The sequence below is a fragment of the Cavia porcellus genome, unplaced genomic scaffold, assembly GCF_034190915.1.
Source record: "Cavia porcellus strain 051 isolate PalLab524CR breed Dunkin Hartley unplaced genomic scaffold, mCavPor4.1 scaffold_9, whole genome shotgun sequence".
NCBI lineage: Eukaryota > Metazoa > Chordata > Mammalia > Rodentia > Caviidae > Cavia > Cavia porcellus.
The window spans coordinates 82,079,257-82,102,244 of NW_026947492.1; the positions used below are offsets into that span (position 1 = coordinate 82,079,257).

General features: G+C 34.7%; 1 pseudogene; it reads left to right on the plus strand.

Moving 5' to 3' along the window:
* The window catches only part of LOC100726096 (leucine zipper protein 2-like), a 260,838-nt pseudogene that overhangs the window by 213,520 nt on the left and 24,330 nt on the right, over positions 1-22,988 (plus strand).

Consider the following 22,988-nt stretch of genomic DNA (forward strand, 5'->3'; position numbering starts at 1 on the left):
TGAAATTTTCAGGGCTGAACTCGAATGTTTGTCTGTGTATATGTGTAGATGAATACATATACATGAATAATACACCCCATATCTACATATGTAATATGCATATATTCTTATATACTAGCATACCTATGTATCTGTACCTGTATCTATACAGTGGATTTAAAAGGCAGCATCATTAGAGGGAGAATTAAAAATTAAAAGAGAAAAATTACTGGAGAAAACTTGCAGATAAACTAGGCTTTGAAACCCATTCCTCCTTATGCCTGTGGTTTACCCTGGAGCGTGCCTGCTACTCTGTGAGTCCTGCAGCGTATTTTCTTGCTGAGCAACCGCAAGCCTAGCGGTTTCCTTTCTAGCATTACATTTTCTGTAGTTACTAAGCCTGCTTCTCTCTGATTTCAGGGTGCTTTTTCTTACTGTTCTAGTAAAAATTAGGCCCTTCAGTGTCGAGAGTGAACTGCTCACTGCTCTTGGACCCCGGTCATTCCTTGCACACATCTGCAGCTCACCGTCTCTTAGGAAAGTGACTGATGAGCTCATCCATTTGCTTCACATGTTCCAACTTCCGGAATGACGTTTCTTGAGGACTCATTTGATACCATAGGTTCCCTTCCTACTAGAGTTTCTCCAAGTCTAGAAGGTAGAAGGGTTTATATTACTGCTTATTCAGTGTTTTGCATTCAACTAAAGTGTTCTCTGTGTTTGTGTGAAAGCGGTGTTGCTCACAGCAGTAAAATATTTAATCTGCATTTCCTCACATATACGTTATAATGTAACTGAGTGTTTCTAGGAAACTGGAAGAATGCAAGGGATATTCCTGAAAGGAGACTAGTCTTTCATTTTTTTCTTTTATTTTATTTTTTTTAGTAACTAGAATTCTATATTCCAAATGGCTTTGATTAAATGTTAAGGACAAGAGGATACTTTGTTCTAAGTGATAGTGTTTCTGTGACTCTTATGTGAATAGATAAGTATATTATTTTATAGATAATCATGTTTCCAACAAGAGATAAAGAGCCAAGATATAAACCAGAAAATCAGACTTGTATTGTGAAAAAAAAAAAAAAAAAGATCCTGACTAAGGTAGAAACAAACCAATCAGTGACAATCAACCTCATTGCTCTATGCAGGAAATGCAAGTGATATTTGTTATGGAGCAAAATCTGGACACAGGGTAGCAGAGGTTACTGAGCCCTAATCCTGCTTTTTATGGGGTGCTTGGAAGGAGTTGGCCAAGAGTAGCACTGCTGTCTACATCCCTTCCTCGGAGGACTGGGGATACAAATGGAAAGTCACATTGGTTTATTTCCAACCTACCAAAATTTTGGTTTCTATCATACAACAAAGTATCTAAGTATCAAAAGGTGATTATGCATTTTAATTTTGAATGTAGGGCAAACAATTGAGTTGAGATACAGCATTTGAAATTGTCACCCTAAATTTCAATTAAATGGTAGAAATAGAAAACAAATATGAAGAGACTGTGCTGAGTGCAAAAAGATGAAAGTCACAAAAGATCCCAAATATGACAAATAAATTAAAAATGATTTTTCAGATAACCTAAGAGACTGAAGGTTTAGGGTGAAAGCACCTCCCTGCACCTTGTCTTTAGCTGTGGTCCCATGAGTCTTCCTTGCCTGTGTTCATAGAACCCACAGCAGGAGGCGCGTGTGCTGTGTGGTGACTGCTCAGTGTTCCACTTGAGCTGGATTTGTACATGTGCTGTTAGACAGAGCATTTATTAAAGATTCACCGTACATGCCTGTAATTAAATAAGTTTTACTAAATGTAATGCAAAAAATATCAAAAGCTACCACAAAGTTCTATTCTCTCTGTTCTTGAAGACAGCATGCCATCCTGGGACTGTTACATGATAATGATTTATGGTGCAAACTCTTTTTCAGTTGTTGTTTTGTTGTTTAATTGAAATGGATTGCTGTGCACTACAGAACTTGACAAACATAAGTAAGCAAACTTCTTAGACACAAAGCTAGTGAATAGTTTGCTATTCTACTGTGTGTAAATTTTAAGATCATAGAACTGGGCATCATAAATGATATGTAAACAATATCGCTTCAGCATATACATTTTTTTCTTCCGATTAGTGTTAAATTTAGATGGACAGCAGTAGTCAGAAAAATTCAAATGATTATTACACAAATGTTTATTTAATGGCCATATAAAATGCTGATTTTTATATAAACTATAAATTTGGAATTAGATATAGGTAGTTTACTATATGATACTAAGTGTGCTGAGTATAATTTAGAAAGCATATAAATGTTGATGAAAAAGCTGGCAATCTTATTACCGATAGTTGTACAACATTTCAATAAAGTTAGGAGTAAGTTGTAACAGTAATATATACCATATACATATATATATATATATATATATATATATATATATATATTTACATTGTATGGAATTTAGAATGTGATTTTTTAAAAATTTTATTTAAGGAGAAAAAAAACAAAAAGGTTACAAGTTATACAGAATTTCAGAAAGAATAAACAGTAGGGAATCACTAGTTAATAGATTACATATTGTTATCTTAGAAATAGTTGTTCAGGTTACAAAATTAAAGCATATAAAGTGGACTTTCAAACAATGAGACTGCAGTTTTGTTCAATAATCCAGCAAAACTCAGTAATATGGTTATCTATCTTATACACTTCAATATATATGCAGTTATATCCTTTAGAGCACTTTCTTTTCGTCTCTTTTGTACAATGACAATTGCACATTTTGAGTTTTATTACTCCCACAGTTCTTATTAATTTTTTTGAAGAAAGTAAAGTCAAATGTGACATAACAGAACAGAGTCAGTCAAATCAAAAGGATGGACATAATAGATAATGTAAAAACAAAATACCAGGTGATCGATAATGATTACCATACTGCCTCTTGCTATCTTAAAAAGAATTGCCTATATCATGTTATAATAAAATTGAACAAAACAGTAAAGAATAAAACCAAAACATTGAAGACATTACAGGATTTTAAAAGAAGATAATAGCCAGCCAAAATGGGCATCATAATGAATCTTGTCTTCACAGTTGTTGCCTATACTTTCGAACTTGGTGCTATCAAGCAAAGCAGAATAGGGGAAAATCAGTCCAAACAAGATGGTAAGGACAATACAGGGTTTCAAATCAAGTTAATAGGAAATCAAAGTGGGTTACTATAATGTATCCTGCTATTTTTTTTTATTTTTTCCTTAATTAAAAAGATAAAAATAAAAAAGTAAATAATGTAAAAAAGGAGATTGAGATAAAAGAGGGCATAACAACAAAATAGCACAGGTCAAAGCATAACCATTTAAGCAAAATAGTGTTTCACTACAAGATATCATGACATAAAAGTAGTTACCATAGTGTCTCTTTCCTTGAAATCTTTGAATATAACTTCGTATACTGTAGCACCAAATATATCAAGACAATGTAAAACCATTGATGAGAATGACAGTATTACAGAGTGAATAAAAAAAAAAAACTTGTTTTCTACTATTTTATAACTTTTATATCTTGCTCAAATTACTTGAGTCTAATTAGACTCATCCTGTGGAGGTCAAATAAGAAAATTCCTAAACAACATCAGCTAATTAATCATGCTAGACACCTTGATCAAGTCAATTTATGTTTAAAACAAGTATTGTAATATCAGGAAGCCATTAGAACACTATTGAGAACAATCCTTGAACAGTATCTTAGTAGGATTTGTTAAATCTTCAGTCATTTTATTCATTTTATTGTTCAAGTCTGAAAATTTTCATTTCTAAAAATAAATACTTTTTTTATTTTTAAGCATAACAGCATAGCCATATTCTTACATTCTGTTTAATATTAGGGATCATAATAGTAGATGCTATAATGGAAAGGGAAGCCTGAAAGACAGCACGAATGGGAAGCATTTCAGCTAAAAATGATGAAACTGTGCTATGAAAATCACTATTTTACTCTTCATCTTGATCTTCCATTCTATTCAACCCTTTGGCTCAGTTTGCTGCAATCTATACCGCTAAAGGTCATGAGTGTGATGCCTACTTATTTGAAGGACGATGGTTTATTAATTTATAAAAAAGATGTGTACATATACCAAAATCATTTTGGAGCAGCAGTGAACTGAGGCTTTATTCACTCATTTAAAAACATCCAGGTAAAATCAGTGCTCTTCTTGGTACCTGGGGATTAGAACAAGGCAGGTTTTTATTCCCCTCTTGTCTGTCAGATATCTATTCCAATGTCATATTTAGTTCTCTTCAAAGAGGGCACCTGGTAACACCATAGACCAAGGTTCTCCACTTAAGTGCTGCTGAAAATGTCTCATTTGGGAATCTGTCCTTCCAGTCTTAGTAGGAGCCAGCAGCATTGAAGGGTCAGTGCTCGGACTCCACTTACACCAAAGATTGACAGTCCCAAGACCCTTACTCTGGGAATCAGAAGGAAAGATTTCTCAACTAACCGTGAGGGAACCATTTTTAGACAGCAACTTTTTTCAATTCTTTGTTGTATTAGCACAGTTTTTAGTTCAGGTCCCTTTAGTCTACCAGATAGCTGCCAATTAAGGATGTAGTGACTTTGAACATCTGCTATCCATGGACAGTCTTTCAAAGCAACAAACAGGTATTTTGTATCTTCTCTGTATCTTCTCTGTGAGGTAAAAATCCAAACTTTTTTTTTAAATGTATTACATTTAAAAATTGGGTTTGGATTGCATTTTGGACCTATAGTAATTAATACATTCTTAATTTTTCCCAACATATCTAGCACTTCTTTGTTAATGAATATACCTTAAAACTGTATTGCTATATGAACATATATACATGTATATATGTTCATATAGCAATACAGTTCATATTGCAATACATATATACATGTATGCATACATATATACATGTATGCCATAAATATTGGTATACTTATACATTAAATAAAATGGTAAATATAAAAACTAAATGCCCTAAAACTGTATGATGCTTTATTGTTAAAACTGGTGTAGAAGTGTGCAGCTAGGAATGGTTAAAATTTAAATATTCATACTCTTTCATTATATATATATATATATATATATATATATATATATATGTTACAGAATTAGGTTATTTGGAAACCTGTGAATATGAAGATACATTCCAAAGATATTTTCTACCAACCTAGGGGTATAATTCATTCACTCCTTTCAAAATTGAAAAAATCAAATATGTAAATCTAGGAAGTCATATGTGTATGAGTAAACATGATTGCATGTATATTCTCTATCCCGAAAGAATACTCACTAGTGTCCTTTCAGTTTTCCTATGCTTACATAGGAAACTTGGATATTCTTACAATAACAATCTTCATAGGATGTAGCAAAAGTTAAGTTATTTAGCACACATTTTAGATAAGTTTCAACTACCACATGTACCTAAAGACCACAGCATTACTATCACCATTGTGGATTAGGAATACGAGGGCAATTTCGGCTTTGATGATAAAAAAATTTTGTTCAATTTGTCTTTTGTTAGTGGATTTCTTTTTTTTTTAATTTTATTTAAAAGGAAAAAGAGAAAAAAACAAAACAAAACAAAGCGGTACAAGGGTACAAGTAATACAGAACTAAAAAAAAAAAAAAAAAAACCAGTAAGAAATCACCAGATTACACATTATCGTCTTAGAGATAGTCGCTCAAATCACAGTATCAAAGCATACAAAGTGAACATTCAAACAGAGAGACTGCAAACAGTTGTGTTTAATGATCTAACCAAAAACATTCATATGGTCAGCTATTTAACACCCCTAAACACACTTGCAGTTGTATCCTTTAGAGCACTTTTTTTAAAACAAAATTTACACATTTTGGGTTTTATTACTCCTTAGTTCTTATTACTTTTTTTTTTTGGAAGAGAATAAAGTCAAATATGGCAAAACAAAGCTGTCAGTCAAAACCAAGGATAGACATAGTACATGATGTAAGAACAGAGTACAAGGTTATCAACAGTGGTTACCATAATGTCTCTTGTTTCCTTAAAAAGAATTGTCTATCTCATTAGGTATTATAAAGTTGAACAAAACAGTAGAGAACAAGACCAATAAAACTTAAACATTGTAAACATTACAGGACTTCTAAAGGAGATAATAGTCAAACCAGAATGGGCATCTTAGTGAATCTTATTGCCTTCAAAGTAGTTGCCTATACTCCCAAACTTGATACTATCATACAGAATGGAACAGAGTCTAATCAGTCAAAACAAGATAGTGGAAGTATTACAGGACTTCAAAACAAGTTAATAGGAAATCAAAAAAGTTACTATAATATCTCTTGCTAATTTTTTAAAATTTTCCCCTTAATTAAAAAAAACATAAAAAATAACTAATTTTTTTAGTGATTAAGGGAGAGCCTTGAAGCCTTATAAAGTTTTCACTTATTAATTGAAAAGGCTTTATTCTGGGCTTCTTGATATGGAAATATTTGAAGCTATAGTATATGAAGTTATATTCAAATATTTCAAGGAAAAAGATAGACACTATGGTAACTACTACTAAATCGGGTTATTTGGTATGTTAGTGGATTTCTAAAATTATCTGAATCCTAAAATCTCTATCTCCTAGACATCTGTTACAAACACACACACACACACACACACACACACACACACACACACACACACTTGCAAAAGAAAGTATCTATGAGAAACTAAATGAACTACCATCATTTTAAGATTTTAGCATTTTTCCCCTTGAAGAATTTACTCATTTTATTTTTTATGTCAAAGCCACTGAGAATTATTGACAGTTTTTAAACTAGGGCAGCCTGGCCACATTTGGGACTTAATTAGATAACTTAAGTGGCATCATATAGGGAAGAATTAAGACAGAAAGCCACAATAATTACGATTTTAGGAAATCTGCATATTCTTGATAAAATACAAGGAGTGGCTGTGAAGAATGAGAGGAGTTCTCCAAGTGTGCTACCCCTGGCCTTAAGTTCATCAGTGGAAACAAGGTGAAAGGAGACTTACGGCTGTGCCACACAAATTCATGGATCCACATTTGCCCCTATCTCATATCACCACTTCGATGCTCCACATTCCCTCTAGGACCCCGTGAGTAGCCTGCTTGTTCTACAATCCCAGGGGAAGAATAAGAGAGAACACACTTTCCCAGCAGCCTCAAGAGAGACACAACTAGTCAGCATGAGACACAAGGAAATGAAATTCACTAGGGTTTGCTTTACTGAATGTGTCTTCCTAGGGACAGGAGTGGCATCTAATCCATTGTGGCTAAATAGCGTCTTTGCGCTTATAGAGAAAAACTAAGGTTTTCTTAAAATTTAGGTCTACATCGATTGTCTATGGTTCTTGAAAGTCATTAGCAAACTCTGTTAAGTAAGCAGGTAAGTATGCTGTTTTCTCTGTTTTGAAGGCATGAGCTGGTATTTGTGGCTAAAAATCTGATATTCAGGGCTAAGGATTGTGTGTGAGAGCCCAAATTTGGAACGCAGCAGACAAGTGAACATTTCTGAGTTGTGTCTGTTATTCATGCAAAACCTTCAGCACCACACCACAGACTTTGGTCATAACACTGGGAAAAATGTTTAATAATTCAAAAATGATTTTCCTAATAAACCAAATTTCTATGTGTTCAATTTCTAGCCTGTCACCAGAAATGTGGTGTGTCTAGTGTTTAATAAAAAAGCATGAAATCCATAGCGAACTGCCTGGCTTTAGTGAACTCTGACACTAATTTTCTGTGTAACAGGCTATTTTGAGAACCACTTTCTCTTGGGTAACATCAGAATAGTAGTCTTTTCCTCAAAGGGTTGTTATGGAAATTAATTAAATGCTATTGGTTTCAGAATTCTTTTATGTAAAAATATTGTGTGATACTTTTTGGTAGTTTTCATCAAATCTTGAAATGTATTTTGATAATATAAAAATAATGCAATCATTCTTCAAATATTTGCCAAGTAAAAAGAACTTCCAGAATCAATATAAGTACAGAAAATGTTTTCACTGTAAAATAATGATATTCTTTATACTAATGAAAGGCCAAATAATTTTTGTCATGTTGATCTATTCTCAGCATACTGCTAGTTGAATTTAAATGTTAGGAATTTAATTTAATTAGGAGAATAAGTCTTGCTTAGCATTGCAAATGATTTGGGGGATTTGGTGAAATCGTACTGTGTTTACTTACCCTACATTACTAGGACTAGGATCTTCCATGACATAAATGATCTGACTTGGTCTTCTATTTATAGAAGTAAAAGTTATTTATGAGCTTGTGCAATCGCCCAGTTTTAGAGTGTATTCACATCATTTGCACTTTAAGAATTGTTTTGGAAATTCTTAATTTCAAAAGAACAAATGAATATAAATATCATTTGAAATTTTTAGCCATTTCTGCTTCTTTCAGCTAAACAAGAATCCTAGAAGGGTATTATATAGATAAATACTCTGATGTAAAATATTCTACTAATTGATTTTACATATAGTAATTTTCCAGAATATATTCAGACACACACTAGGCAATTATAGTCTTTTTATAATTGCTCAGTTATGAATTAAGAATGATTTGCTCCTTTCATATCTTGCAGCAGTGACTGGTCTTTGTTCATTCATTGGTTCATTCATTTATTTAACTTTATGGTATTGCTTATTAGATTATTTGTAATAGATCCAATGCTATTATTATTTTTCATGTGCCAAATACTCTAGCATAGCACCAAGGACACAGTAGGTACACAGGAAAATGTGCCAGAATTAAGCTGAGAAAGAGATAAGCAAGACAAAATCAATGGCAGATTCATTCAACAAATCACGTATAGTGATCATACACCAAGATGTACATCTCCTTTCAGTTGTAAGCTTAAATTCAGGATTTAGACTCGTTCCTTGGGAATTTGAAGAGCATAATCATGTAAGTTTCAAGCACATGCTTGGGTTATCATTTTTAACAGTGAAAGTTATTTGTTTTAAAATGTTAGTAACACACTTTCATATGTATGCTTTCTATTTTATAAACTTTCCCTCTGGTTTCCAGGTAATCACATTAGCACATTTTTTTTAAATTAGGATAATTCATATTTCACATTCCTGGGGAATGAACTATATTAAGAGCCTGCAGCAAAGCATGCAGTGGGAGCATAGCTTAGCAACTGGGATTTTCTGTCTCTTAAATTTCTTGAATTAGATAATGTAAGCTGTTCCATTGTGATGGACTCTATTTTGTTCCATTGCATGGACTAAATTTCATGTTCTTTACATTTTTCATTTCTGTTTAAAATTGTCTATCATAAAGGGAAGAATCCTTAAGAAAATAAAGAATTGCAAATTTAAAGGAGATATGAAGTCTGGAAAACCATTTATGACTATGTAGGACTGGTCCAGATAAAAAGTTGCAAGGCATGTGTTAAAGCAGAAATGGGTATAATATGGAGGATGGAAGGTAATATGCAAGTTGGTACAGATCTAGTGATCTTATTTAATAACACATAGTAAGACATCTATAATTCCAGGACTCAGAATATGTAGGATGATTGATAATTTGAGCTCAGAGCGGCCAATTTAGCTATGTAACCAGACTGTGTCTCAAAATTAAAACTAAAAAGGGTCTGCATAATTGAAAACATAGGAGTTTAAAATCTGAAAGCCTCATTCGATTTGGAAGAGAAAGAAACTAAATGGAAGCCAACAAGAGTTAACATTTGCTAAAAAAAATCATATCAATATAATAAGATAGTACCAATAGTTAAACACTGTGCATCATAATTTTATAAGTAGTGACTCAGAGGACAACACATAGAAAGACTTTCTCTTACAAAGAAGGAATGAAGGGCACCACAATGTACTAAGAGAAATGAGTAGTATAAATGAAATTATTAGCATGTATTTAACATATTTTTGAACAGTGGAATAGGTAATTTGGAGAGATATCTGAACTTCTTCCTGCCTCCTCTTTATATATTTTCTAATCTGCCCTTTACTTGTGTATACACCTACACACATTTAAGCACTCTTATTGTGATTATGTGGCATCTTATGAAACATTCACACTTGGAACCCTGCCCTGAATCCTTCTCTTAGGTTTGAGTATTGTATACCACCATATGATCATCCTGTTCCTCATAAATAAAAAACTTGACAAATTTAGATGGCATGACCAATCAGGAAATGCAGTAGACCCTAAATTAAATAAATGTGCTCAGTAATATCCACTACTTGAACTTTGATGTTAACCATGTGCTAGCTTAGTATGCATTTAAAAGGAAAACATAATTAAAAATTTGACATCAATTTCACAATTTTTAAGTGCAAAGTGGCATGGATCAGACATTTCATCATATTTTTCTTAGTATCACACAGGTAACAAAATGGTAATGGTCATAAATATTTTCATAGCATTTGATAAAGCGAATTAGATAAATGATGATCAGGAATTCCAGGAGAAGAGGTTCTTTGGACTTTTGTTCTCTGGTATATCACAGTTTTAGAGTGCAAAGTGCCATATGGAAAACATTGTTTGAAACACTATAACATAATTGTTTTGTAGTATATTATTACTGAAATTCTTGTGTTATTACTACATTACAAAAAATTTAAAACTACTTCTAATATTTTGTCCTTACATATATATGTTCATTCTTCATTTTGAAACTCTTCTTAAACTTTACGTTAACTCTTTTTATCAGTTAAATGTGAAAATCATTCTAAGTCACATTATTCAAAGCTCGTAATTACCTACTAAGGTTTCAAAGAACATGTTCAGTGCTTCTCACAAATATTTCATTCATTTTTACACAAAACAAGCTCAATATCTATTAACAGATAAGGAAGATGCAGCTCAGACACATTAGACTCTTGGTACTGATTAAACTAATGGCAACTGGGATTAGTTTTAGGACCATGGGGAAAAGCACATCTCTTTTTTCTCTCTCCACTGTATCAATTTCTCTGACCAGATCACTTAGGTGGTGTAACATCGGTGAAAAATCAATTTCAGCAGATTTGTTTTACTTGATTTTTCAATTACAAAGAAATAAACAACTACCAAGTAGAAAACAGAAGAGCTGAACTCTTAGAATGTAAACAGCCAGTACCTAATCCCTACCTGTGTTGTACTGATTCGAGTTATTTGCACCTCTCTTCTCAGAGCCTTCCCTGGGGGAAACATATCTCGGAAAACACATTTAGTGCTTGTTTGCTTTTGGGTTTTCTGAGCAACTCATATCCTCAGGTTTTGAAAATTTAAGCTGTTACTATTAGGCACGTAAGATTCAGAAGCTAAACACACATATCTGGAAATGTTATCTACTCCTAAGGAAGGCACCTTCAGCCATTGTGCAGGGTTCCCTTTCTGCTCATAGTTCCCGACCTGGTATATTTGTCTGATATTGCAAACATCACATCAACCACTCCATGATTAACATTGTATGGATTTCAGTTGTTTTATTTTTAACATCTGCATCATTTTAACAATTTTTTTTCTGACTTGTAGGTTGTGTTTTCATTTCCTTGAGTATATTTCCAGCACAAAAATTTAAAAAACTGAATAAGCCCAACATTCTCTCCTCCCCTTTTAACATGAGTGATTTTTGCTTTATTTAGTATGGCTTTTCCTGGTGTGAAGTTATGAAAATCTTCCCCTAGGTCACATTTTAGAATACAATTTTAGCTCTTACAAACTACATTATAGCACATACGTATGCAATCTAGTTGGGGTTCATGTGTCCATGGGGCATTTGGTAGCGATCCAGCTTTGTGTGTCTACCTATGCTATCCAGTTCTGCAAACACGACTTTTGTTTTTAAAAAAGGCCACCTCACCTTTGTCATATGATCATGGTACCTTGTCTACAATCAGCTGACCTCAACAAAAGGCCTGGCCTACTGCCTGTGTCTTAATTGACTACTATAGATTTTTAGCATGTTTTAAAATCAGGTGTGTAAGTATCCAGTTTTATTCTTTGCATTAATTCTGTTATCTATGTCTTTTGTTGTTGAATTTCCATATATATTTTAAGGTACATTACATTGTCTATGATTTTTCAGTTATGGTATTAGATCTGTAGACATAAGTCTTAATAGTAATTTTTAAAAAAATATTTTATTCTTCTTGATGGTATTGAGTCATTTCCTTCATTTATTTTAAAAGGAATTGAATAGTATATATATAAATACATTATATTTCATAGGAATTAAATTCTTTACAACTTTATAGTAAATTGAGTATGTCAAGTATTTAATTTCTGACTTTGTTCTTTCTTTATGTTATTTTTCTCTTTAATTTTTCCAAGCATTTCTTTGACTGACTGAATAAAATAATAATATCCATGGTAATATCTTTAAATATGAATTATACTGTATTTTTTTGGTAAGTAGGTTTTTATGAATGATTGTTCTCCCAGTTATGCATCATAGTTTTCTCATTGACATACATTGTAATCTTCAACTGATTATTATTATTGTTCTAAAATCTGGATTTTAGACCTGAATATGCAGCTCAGTGGTAGAGTTTGCGTGACACTATGAGTTTCAGGATTCAGACGTCAGCTACAAAGAAATCTCTTGTCCCATCTTTTCCTGTCCTTTATTTTTCCAGTTAAACTACTTGTAAAATGGATCCAAATCATATATGTTTTTAAATTTCTAGAATAGGTTTAATGTGCTCTTGACTTCATGAATACTTACTTAAATTTTGTTCCAGCTAGGGTTTCCATCAAACACCATTGCTTATAATTGGTGGATATTATAAGATTCTGTGCATTTAAAGGTCAACTATTTAAGAATTAATCAAAAACAAATACACATCTCTATGAAGTAAACCTCAGTTGTTGTCAGTGTCTTGGTCTCCAGTGTTAACTCACTGTCAGTATTGCTGCTCTTTTCCTTATTCTGTTATACAACTTCCCTCTTTCTCACCAGCTTTATTTGTTCTATGAACAAATTATGAATAACAAGTCTAATTTATCATTAAAATATTTACTTTTGTAATGTATAGTTGCAGTTCTACCAGAACAGCATTAAATACATAACATACCATGATTTTGTAAGTATATTATTAATATTCCACTTTGACAAAACCATTTGGTGCCATTTTGGAACTGATTCTAATTTACTATATTTAAAAAATATAACCAATTGGGATAGCATAGATGAAATCAATAATTTCCCACACAGCCTGTATTCAAGCCTGCACTCTGCTACTTCCTAGTGACATACATAGCATGCTGAGTTCCTTCCGTGTGTTTGACAACCAGGTCTCTGATGGCCACTTGTGATCTTAGTAACTCAGAAGAGCTGTGGACTTGGGTAAGATGAAGCATGGCGAACACACCCAGGGCAAGCACCCAGTCAGTATTGGCTACTTGTAAGTAGGGACATGGGAGGCCGCCAGATATTCAAGCCTGTCCCTTAGGCACCAAAGTTAGAGACCATGATGCTTCTAGGAACTTCCCAGTGATGCCACTAAGCAAAGGTGTCTTGCTTGATGGATTGATCCTGCGCGGCAAACCTGCAGAACCTGGGACACATATTTGTTACTATAGCATCCTTGATGCTCCTATCCATTATGACCTTCAGTGGGTTTTTGAGGAAGGGACAAACTAGTAAGCTAATGGATGAGAAGCTTAGGGAGGGGCAGCTCTTCAGGAGTGGAATTGTGGTCCGCTATGAGGAGCTGCGGTTCTCTCAGGGTCTCATCACTTCAGGAAACGCACCGCGCTTTAAGGGTAAACATATTCACTTCAGTGACAGTAACAGTTGTTAATTTCATATCAGACACAAAGCGCTTTCTTCTCTTTTTATGTTTTATCATTAGTCAAGCATCAGCAGGGAATTTCCATGCCATGATGTGAATGGCTTTGTCTTAATCTTCCTTCCTACTTTTGTTAGTCATTGCCTTTTAGGCAGCTGGAAAATCTAGAGTCCCTTAGTCTATGTTAAAAAGTATAAAATATTCTAAGTTTTATTTTAGAACAAGTATAAAAATCTGTAAATATTTACTATAAATGTGCCTTTGACTAATGGTGATACAAATACTGCATTAAAGTAATCTGAGACACTAATTGTCATTAGTATATATATTATTAATATATTATAATATCTTTTTGGTACTGGGAATTGAACTCAGGATCTGGTGCTTGCCAGGCAAGCATCTGTGCCCCTGAGCTTTATCCTCAGCCAATAGATTTTTATATTAAATGTTAAAATATAACATTTGCTAATAGTGCATCTCACTGCATTAAGTTTGCTGCAGTCTATCAAATCCATCCCCATCCACTTCTGCTTTCCAAGCCCTGCAACTTACATTCTTTATACAGGTTAATGCTTTAGCTCCCATAGGTGAGAGAAAACAGTGCTATTTTTTACTCTACAGCTGGCTTATCTTACTTCATATAATGTCTTTTGGTTCCCTCCATGTTGGAGCTGCATTTTATTCTTCTGTGACGTGAATAATTCTGCACCGTGCATGTACACTGCCTTTGGTTCATGCATCGGTTGAAGGGTATCTAGGTTCATTTCGTATCTTAGGTGTCATGAAAGTTGCCACAATAACCACGTACCTGCAGATACCTCTTTGGTAATCAGACTTCATTTTCTTTGGCTAAAAATCCAGAAGCAGGAAAACTAGACTTCTGTGAACCTCTGTGCTGTTCTCCACAGAAGCTGTACTAGCTTATATTCCTACCAACAGTATGTAAGAGTTCTTCTTCCTCCATGCTGCTGTTATTGTGATTTCTTCCTTATTTGTGTGGTAACAGATTTTACAGCAGGGTTTAGTTCATGTCTCATGACAGTTTAGATTTACATTTCCCTGATGGCCAATGACATTGAGAAACTTTCATTCACTTTTTGGCCATTTGTATTCCTTTTGTGCAAAGGTTTCATTGAGATCAATACTTAATTTCTAATTAAATAAATGTTTTCTCTTGTAAAATGTTTTGTTTCTTATATATTCTGTGTGTTTTCTCTCTCTCAGAAGAACAGTTAATAGTTTCCCCATGCACTAGGTGTTTCCTCCCTGAGTTACTTTTGTTGTTGGTTTATTTTCTATTTTTTATTTCAGATTATTAAGTTTCCCATAGTCCTATTTGTCAACTGTAGCTGTTGTTTCTTATGATTTTGGGATCATATCTAAAAACTCATTGCCTCTGCCAATATTTTAAAGTGTTTCCCTCAGGTTTAATTCTCATTTTATAGTGTCAGGTTTGCATTTAGTTCTGCAATCCATTTGGAGTTGATACTTATGGAACACATAGGATAAGGTTCAAACTTCATTGTTTTGAATAGAGATGTCCAGCTTTGCCAGCACTACTTTTTAGAGAGATTTCCCTCACCTGAATGCAAAATATTTGAAATAAAATTTGAATATGATGTACTTTTAGATTCCAAGAAGCTTTGTGTGTTTAACAGAGTTCACGGAACATCCTTGTATATCCGTGTAGCATTATAAAAACTAATGTATCGTAATGATCAGAATTGGCATATTTGTCAAAACTTTAACATAGGCATGATAATATAAAAAATTGGCATTGGTATAATTCTATTACCATACTAAAGCTCTTGCTTGGGTTTCACTAGTTTTTCCCCTAATGTCTCCTTCTCAAGGATACAATCCAGGGTGCCATATTGAATTTTGTGCACCAGTTACCGTAGTCCTCTCTGGGATGTCACAGTTCTTTGGTTTTCTTTATTTTCACTGAGTCTGATATGTTTGAGCAGTGGTCACTCAGTGTGTATCATGTTCCCCCCAAGTGCATTGCTAACAAGTTTTCATGCTTTCTTCAGATTCACTGATTTTGCAAATATTTCCATGGTGATGTGGCCCACTTCCTAGGAGACGCCAATGAGTGCATGATAATGGTACGGAATGGTTGGTGATGTTAAACATTATCACTTTCTTAAAGTACTAGCTAGGAGATTTCTCCAAAAGTGGTTAGTTTTACCTTCCCCTACTTGCTTCTTTGGAACTGAATTATTGAGTTCAGCCTGTACTCAGACGAAAGTGATTTAAACCCTACTCTTTAAAGCAAGGAATCCCCTTCCTTCTTTACATGCACCATTTGAATTTTTCTGTGCCTGGTATTCCTTCTTCTTCACATTCAGTTATTTATGTCAACGTGCATTCATAGGTATTTGTGTTCAGGTTTTGGTTTTAACGCAAAGCTATTATTGTTTATTTTTGTCTCTTAAATAATAATTACTTTAGTCTTGAAAATTATAATTCAAATCTATTTTTATTGATTATTTTTCCTTTTAAAATTATTTTACAGAGCAATTTGAAGCTAACAGAATAGTTTAGGAGCAAATACAGAGAGTTCTTTGTGAGTCTCACTACCTCTGCAGAAGTGTAGAAGCATCCGCCTAACCAGCCCAACCAGAACCTTAAATGAGGAGGGTGGTGCAGCCGTGCAGAACACTGCCGAACTGTCACCCAGCTTCTGTAGTTCACTTTACGGATGAAGGTTGGCATTGTGCATAATGTGAGTTTTGACAACCTCATAGTACTGATTTCTTTCACATTGATATTATCGTATGGATTATGTATTACATGTGCAAATGGAAGCAAAAAGATGTCACAAGATTCCTGAAAGGAAACACAGTTACTTTATAATGATAAATTGAATTCATTAAAATATTCTGTAAATTTCATTGAATGACTTCATGTGCCATTGCCTTATAAATATGCACTGATCTTATTTCTCAATTTCAACTATTTTCTTAATTTTAGCATTAAAACTACATTTAAACATGTCTTATACTTACCACACCCATAATCTTCTGACAGATAATCTCTTTTCATTTTCAAAATTCCTTCCTCCTTTACCCCTTCTACCCTACAGCATTTCACGTTCTGGCTTTCACCAAGGAAACCCAGGACAGATAGTTGATTGAGGAATCAGTGATCATCAATGGAGTCACTGAGTGGAGTGCTTTGTCAGGTGCAGCCCTGACGCTGAGGTCACTGGGGTGATTTCAGAGCTTTCTGGGCAGCACTGTCCCACTACAGAGAGGTGAGCAGAAAGGTGCCCGCTGACCTAACGTTGTCTATTTACCTTCTTAAATGACTTCAGAATTGCACAACCTGGACTGTGTGTCAGTGTATGATTTAACAATGCATAATAATCTGGTGTAATGGATTGCTTTGACTAATAAACCCTAAAACCTACACACTGCAGTGAGAACCTGAAATTTCACAGTATGACTTGAAAATCAGATTTTTGTTTTCTGACTAGTAAACATAAAAATGATCACGGTTCCATAGTATATTTACTATAATGAGGTGAAAGCAACACACACACACACACACACACACACACACACACACACACACACACACACACACACGATGATTGCCTTCAGAAAATTCCTCTACTATTATGTATTTTATTGCTTAATGCCACTGGAAATAGTTTCCTAAAAGTTTGACAATGCCCAAAAAGTATCTTTCATTCATGGTTTATTACTAAAATGTGATATGCATCATCTATTTGTATTTCACTACACTGTTCTTCAGAAAAGCCAGCTACCCATGTCCTAAGTACAATGCTGACTCCAGGTTTTAGATCAAAGCTTCATTTCTCTTTATTTGACAGTGGCTCTATAGCAGTGCTACCACCCTTCTCTGTCTCCCTAACCATATTTTCCACTCCTCCGTTGCCTCCACGCAGTGTTATGTGCCGGATGCTCACGTACGTAACACAGGCAGGTTCTGTCTTCATTCACCTCCTCAGCTCTAACTCTATATTTGATCACTTGCAAGCACTGTTGATTCTGCCCTCTCATTTTCTTCGACAAACATTATCTCTACGAATAATTTCCTTGGGTTTTCTACATCACTTTGATACATGCTAACATTTTATCTTGGAGCCTAATAACTTTCAAAAATTACTGTATTGACTTAAGTAAAAACAAGCATATGGCAAGGCACAGCTAGTAGAATAATTTAAATGATTTTGAAAGGTTTTTAAAATTAGAATCAGTACAATCATCATGTCATGACTCTGAGGGTGCATTTAGAATATCACAAGACAGAAAGGTGAGCAGCTCCCAAAGTCCTGGTGATAAAACTGACAATGCCAACCACCCTGCTTTTCTTTCAGTTTAAGATTTCCAGTGTGAAACAGTAAATGTTTGCAGTTTACACTGTTCTTAGTAGTGGTTTGTATACCTAAAAAATAAACTATGTGTAGCTAACATCAATCTTTTCATTATTAAAGGGGAATATAGTATAAAGTACTTTTTTGAAAAATTACAATAATAAATCAGTTGTATTGTAAACTCCCCAGGCTGTGTACATAGATGCAATCAGCTGCAGATTAAACATAATTCTGTAAAATAATTGCTATACCCTAAACATGTACCCTTGTTTTGCCATTGCAATTCCCTAAATCAGGCTGCATAAAAGCTAGGTGTGCAGCATTTACTTTGTATTTGGGATTGAATGTAGTACAGAAGCATTCTGTAGAACATAGGAGGAGGTGCAGATTCTACGCAAATTACACCATTTTTTACAAGGGACTTTGTTACATATCGATAGTTGATGTTTGGGATGATGGTGCTAGAAGTGTTCTCTATAAATACTGAGGAGCATCTGGGGATCCACTTTTGGAAATCTATGGAAACACAAAAGATGAAGTCATTTGGATAAGAGTTCCATGAGAAGCTCCAGGCAGGCTCATCCCTGAAGGTTATATTCAAGTGGTGACTTAGGATAAAAAGGAATTGAATACATGTAAAGCATAAAGTAAGGCCATGGACTGAGGAACTGCATTCACAGGGAATGTTTTTATATCACAGGCCATGAAAATATTGTTTGTGAGCCGGTACACAAGTGTATTTGTTGTGAGTGTGTGAATGGGTGTCAGACTCAAAGAGGGATGTAGAGACAAAGACAGAGAGAGACTGAGGACAGGAGAGATTATTAGTGGTATTTCAAGAGCTCAAGATTAGAACAGTAACTGGGCACAGATCCATAGATGTCCAAGAGGATGTTTTGAAGGACCTGCTTTGTATCTGAGGCCTGAAGATTTTCAGGTTAACCGGAATAAGAATACAGAAGCCAGGAGAGGGAGGCAATGACATCTTCTCAGACTTTATTTTTAATTTGTTGTTCTGTCAGCGTTCTGGGGGATGCAAGGGTGAGGACACCTGTGAAGGACCCAGTGGAAAAGAACGGTGGGATTAGACTCATGGAGACCAGGCAGAAAGCTGCTGCTTTATCCGTTAGCCCTGGGGATAGAGCTAAACCAACACGGAGAGACTTAGGGAGCCTCAGTAAGATAGGAATGCTGCATTCAGAGTAGGTTTGTCACCGTGCCTTGTCTTCCTTTGGGTTCTTTACAATTAAAAAGGCTCCTCCCTGTTTACACAGTATGGATTGCATTGTCTCGGCCTGGAAAGCTGTTCCTGTGTTCTTTGTCTAGGTAAACACTTTTCTCAGACCTCATTTCCAGGGCCACTTCCTTAAAAGCACAAATGGGTCAACAAAACCCGCCCCCCAAAACAAACTCATTGTGTGCTATGCTACCAAAGCAGTTAAAAATTTCTTTTTATGGTAGTTTACAAGTTGTAGCTAGCTAGAATTTTATGAAATTTATTGTTTTAATGGCCTGAGTGTTCTATGATTCTTGTTAGGTAATTTGACAAACACAGGTCACATCACAGTCACCCAGTAAGTATGTTATGGTTTATATTAAGATGTCCCCCAAAGACTCCTGTGGCCAAAGATGGGGCTTTGGAGGTAACTGTGATGTAGGTGATTGAAACTCCTAAGCTGCTATGTGTCCAGTATGAGTTTGTGTTCTCTAAAATCGAATAGTGAATTTTAGGAACAAGGGAGGTTAAGAGCAAAATATATTTATTGAAAGGAAGAAAGCTTCTGTCTGAAAGAGAAAGAGAAGAGGTCTAGAGTGGGTTGCCAAAAACTCTGTCTTCTCCAGGGACTTTTTAGAGTAAAACTATGAAATGAGATGGGTCCAAGGTGAGGAAAACCTGGGGACACACAAGGTGGGCATAAATTGGGACAGAGCTCTGATTAACCAATAAGATTAATTACACATATAACATTGATTAAATCAGGGACAAGTGGGGAAGAGAGTCTCATAGCAAGCAGCATGCTTAATGACAGTGACTCTTCCTGTAGGGGGTTGGAACAGTGACTCTTGGCTTCCTCAGGGTGATAGAGACCTATTTGGAATATCAATCACTGGTGTTTATCCCTATGTGAGTGCATTTGGTTTATCTTTTGTCTTGAGAGCTGCCCACCACAGGAGGTGTCTGTGTCTCCTACAGGTGCAAGGATCTGGCCTTCTGCACTGGCTTCTTCGAGGGCCCACCCCATCTGACTGTCTATAATATTTTTATCTAACTCAGTTGCCTATAACAACAGGATCATGGGGCACAATATTGACCGGTGGACTTACTCACTGATGAAGTGATAGCTAACAGTGATGTTTGCACATTACTGTGGACATAAGAATAAGTTCTATTCCTCTGACTTCCTTCTTGATTCTGATTCTGCCGCCATACCATGAGCACCTCTTCTCTGTCTTGTCCCCCTGCAGTGATGCCCTGTCTTGGCACCAATTAACTAGGGACTGAAACCTCCACAGATGGTGAGCTAAAATAAGCCTTTTCTCCTTTAAGTGTCTGGTATTGGCTATTTTGTTACAGTGAAGAGACAGTGACAGAGGCAAAGTGGTTTGTGAAACTATGAACAAAATGAATGGAAGACTGATTACTAGTCCAAGAAAGAATGCACACTGAAAGGCTTTAGGGTTACTTAGGGGATAGTCTTTCCTTGATTTAGGATTTTGTAGACTTTAATACTTTTATAAAGACAATGAAAATCACTTTGAAAAAAACACTGATGATTTAACATCAGTGAACACCAGTTTAAGAAGTCTTGTTTTAAAATAATTACTGGATTAGTAATTTGAAAGTTATTGGTCAGTCTGTTTTGCCAAAAACTACTAAATAAGTTAGAGGCTTTAAAGTCCTCTATATTTGTATGAAAGTGAAACACAAGAGAATAAATTTAAAATTTTAACAGACAACTTTGAGAAATAAAAGAACTTACGTTCGTTGCCTTAAAATATGGATGTTTTTCTTTTGCAAATGTCCAGAGTCAGCACTGACTAATACCAATGAGTGTGTACCTGAGAGGGTAACATGCCAAATTACCTTGTTACATTTGGGAAATCTCTTAAACACTGAATTGTCATTTACCTTATTTTAAGTGGTAATGTGATTGACTGCTAGGATATAATATGCATAATTCAGATGTTTTTTTGCTGAGACATAACAAGGGTTCTCTAGATAAATATTACTGTTGTCCCATATTCCAATATGAAGACCAGTAAAAATCTTTACCCTTACTTAAATTAAATTTTGGTTTGAATTTTAATCAAAAGCATCTATGTATTCTTCTATTTAATTTATACATCATTATTGTTAAGCATGTAGAGTTCACAAAACACAAGGTCATTCATAATGTCAAACAAATTCTTGAATTATTCTAAGATATTAAAATTTTCAGTAAGTCAGCTTTATATGAACAATGTACTTACTGATCATTCCTGAGCCATTGTCAGTAAGAGAAATGAATTATTTCTAATTGAGTCTTTTTAAGATGGATATGCATTTATCACTGAAATATTAATATAAGCATTTATTACTAATGAATTAGTTAACAACTCAGAAAAATGCCACAGCATTCATCATTAAAATACTTCACAAGCACTAAACTTTTGTTCTCATGGTTAATTTAGAGTAATTTTATGCCTAAGAATGTAGCTCAGTGTTAGATTGCCCATCTACATTGTTCTTTTGTGAGCCCTGGATTCAATCCTCAGTACTGCCAAAATAAAATATTTCCAAATTAATAACATATCATTATTAATATCACATTTCCTTCATCATTCATGACCAAGTTCATGATGTCGATAAGCGAAACTTAGAAATATGTGTGAATCACTTAACTCAGTGTTTGTAGTTACTTTTACTTACATGGTATTTTAGTCACCACTCATGTGTCCTCAGCTGGTGATGGACTGCAAGAAAACAGTCTGCTGTTTTCTACTCTGGAGGTCAAGTCTATGAGCCACTGGGAGCATCACTCCATCACTGTGACTTGCTTTGGTTCCCACAGAGTCATGTTATTCCTTCTCCATGCTTTATACCACCTGAAATCCAAAATCTCTTCACCAAGCCTTCTTTTTGTTGTTTCAAACCTCACCGCTTCCTTTTGGATTGCGGCGGGGTCTCTTTCTTGGCCACAGTTACTACATCACAGACTTCATTATTCTTTTGACTTGTGTTAATCTGTGCTTACACCTCATGTACTTATCATTTCTCTTACTTTAGAGAATAATAATCTATTGTATTTCAGGAGGGAAAAGTAAACTGAAAGCTACAAAGAATTTTACAAGAGCCAGGAAAAACTTTATCATCTGGTGCGTTGTGTATTTTCTCTCAGGAAGTTTGGTCCACACATTTGTATCCATTTTCACAGAGCATCCTGGGACTCTGCTGTGTTATATAATCTGTTTTATTGTTAATGCGGTATGAACAAGTTCCACGTTTTAAACTGCCGTGATATTTAGTTTTTGTTTTAACCTAAGATATGAAAATGATAATAAAACAGCAAAGTACCCCAAACCAATACAAAAAAACAGGATTGGAACCAGCAAGAGTGACGATGCAGGCTTGCTGCTCAGAACTCTGGAGATGAGGCAGAAGAAGGACAGGTCCATGGCTTTAGCACACTTTCTGCAACTATATATATATATATATATATATATATATATATATATATTTAAAGAACCAAAGTTGTAGCTTAATTTCAAGGCATGGGGTTCCAACCCAATCATAACACACACACACATGAACACAGACACATGCGAACACAGACACATACACACACACAGGTTATTACTCACTTTCACTGGGTACTGAACCATGGACTTGAGGCTAAATTTTGTGCACACAGTTCCCAATTCTGACAT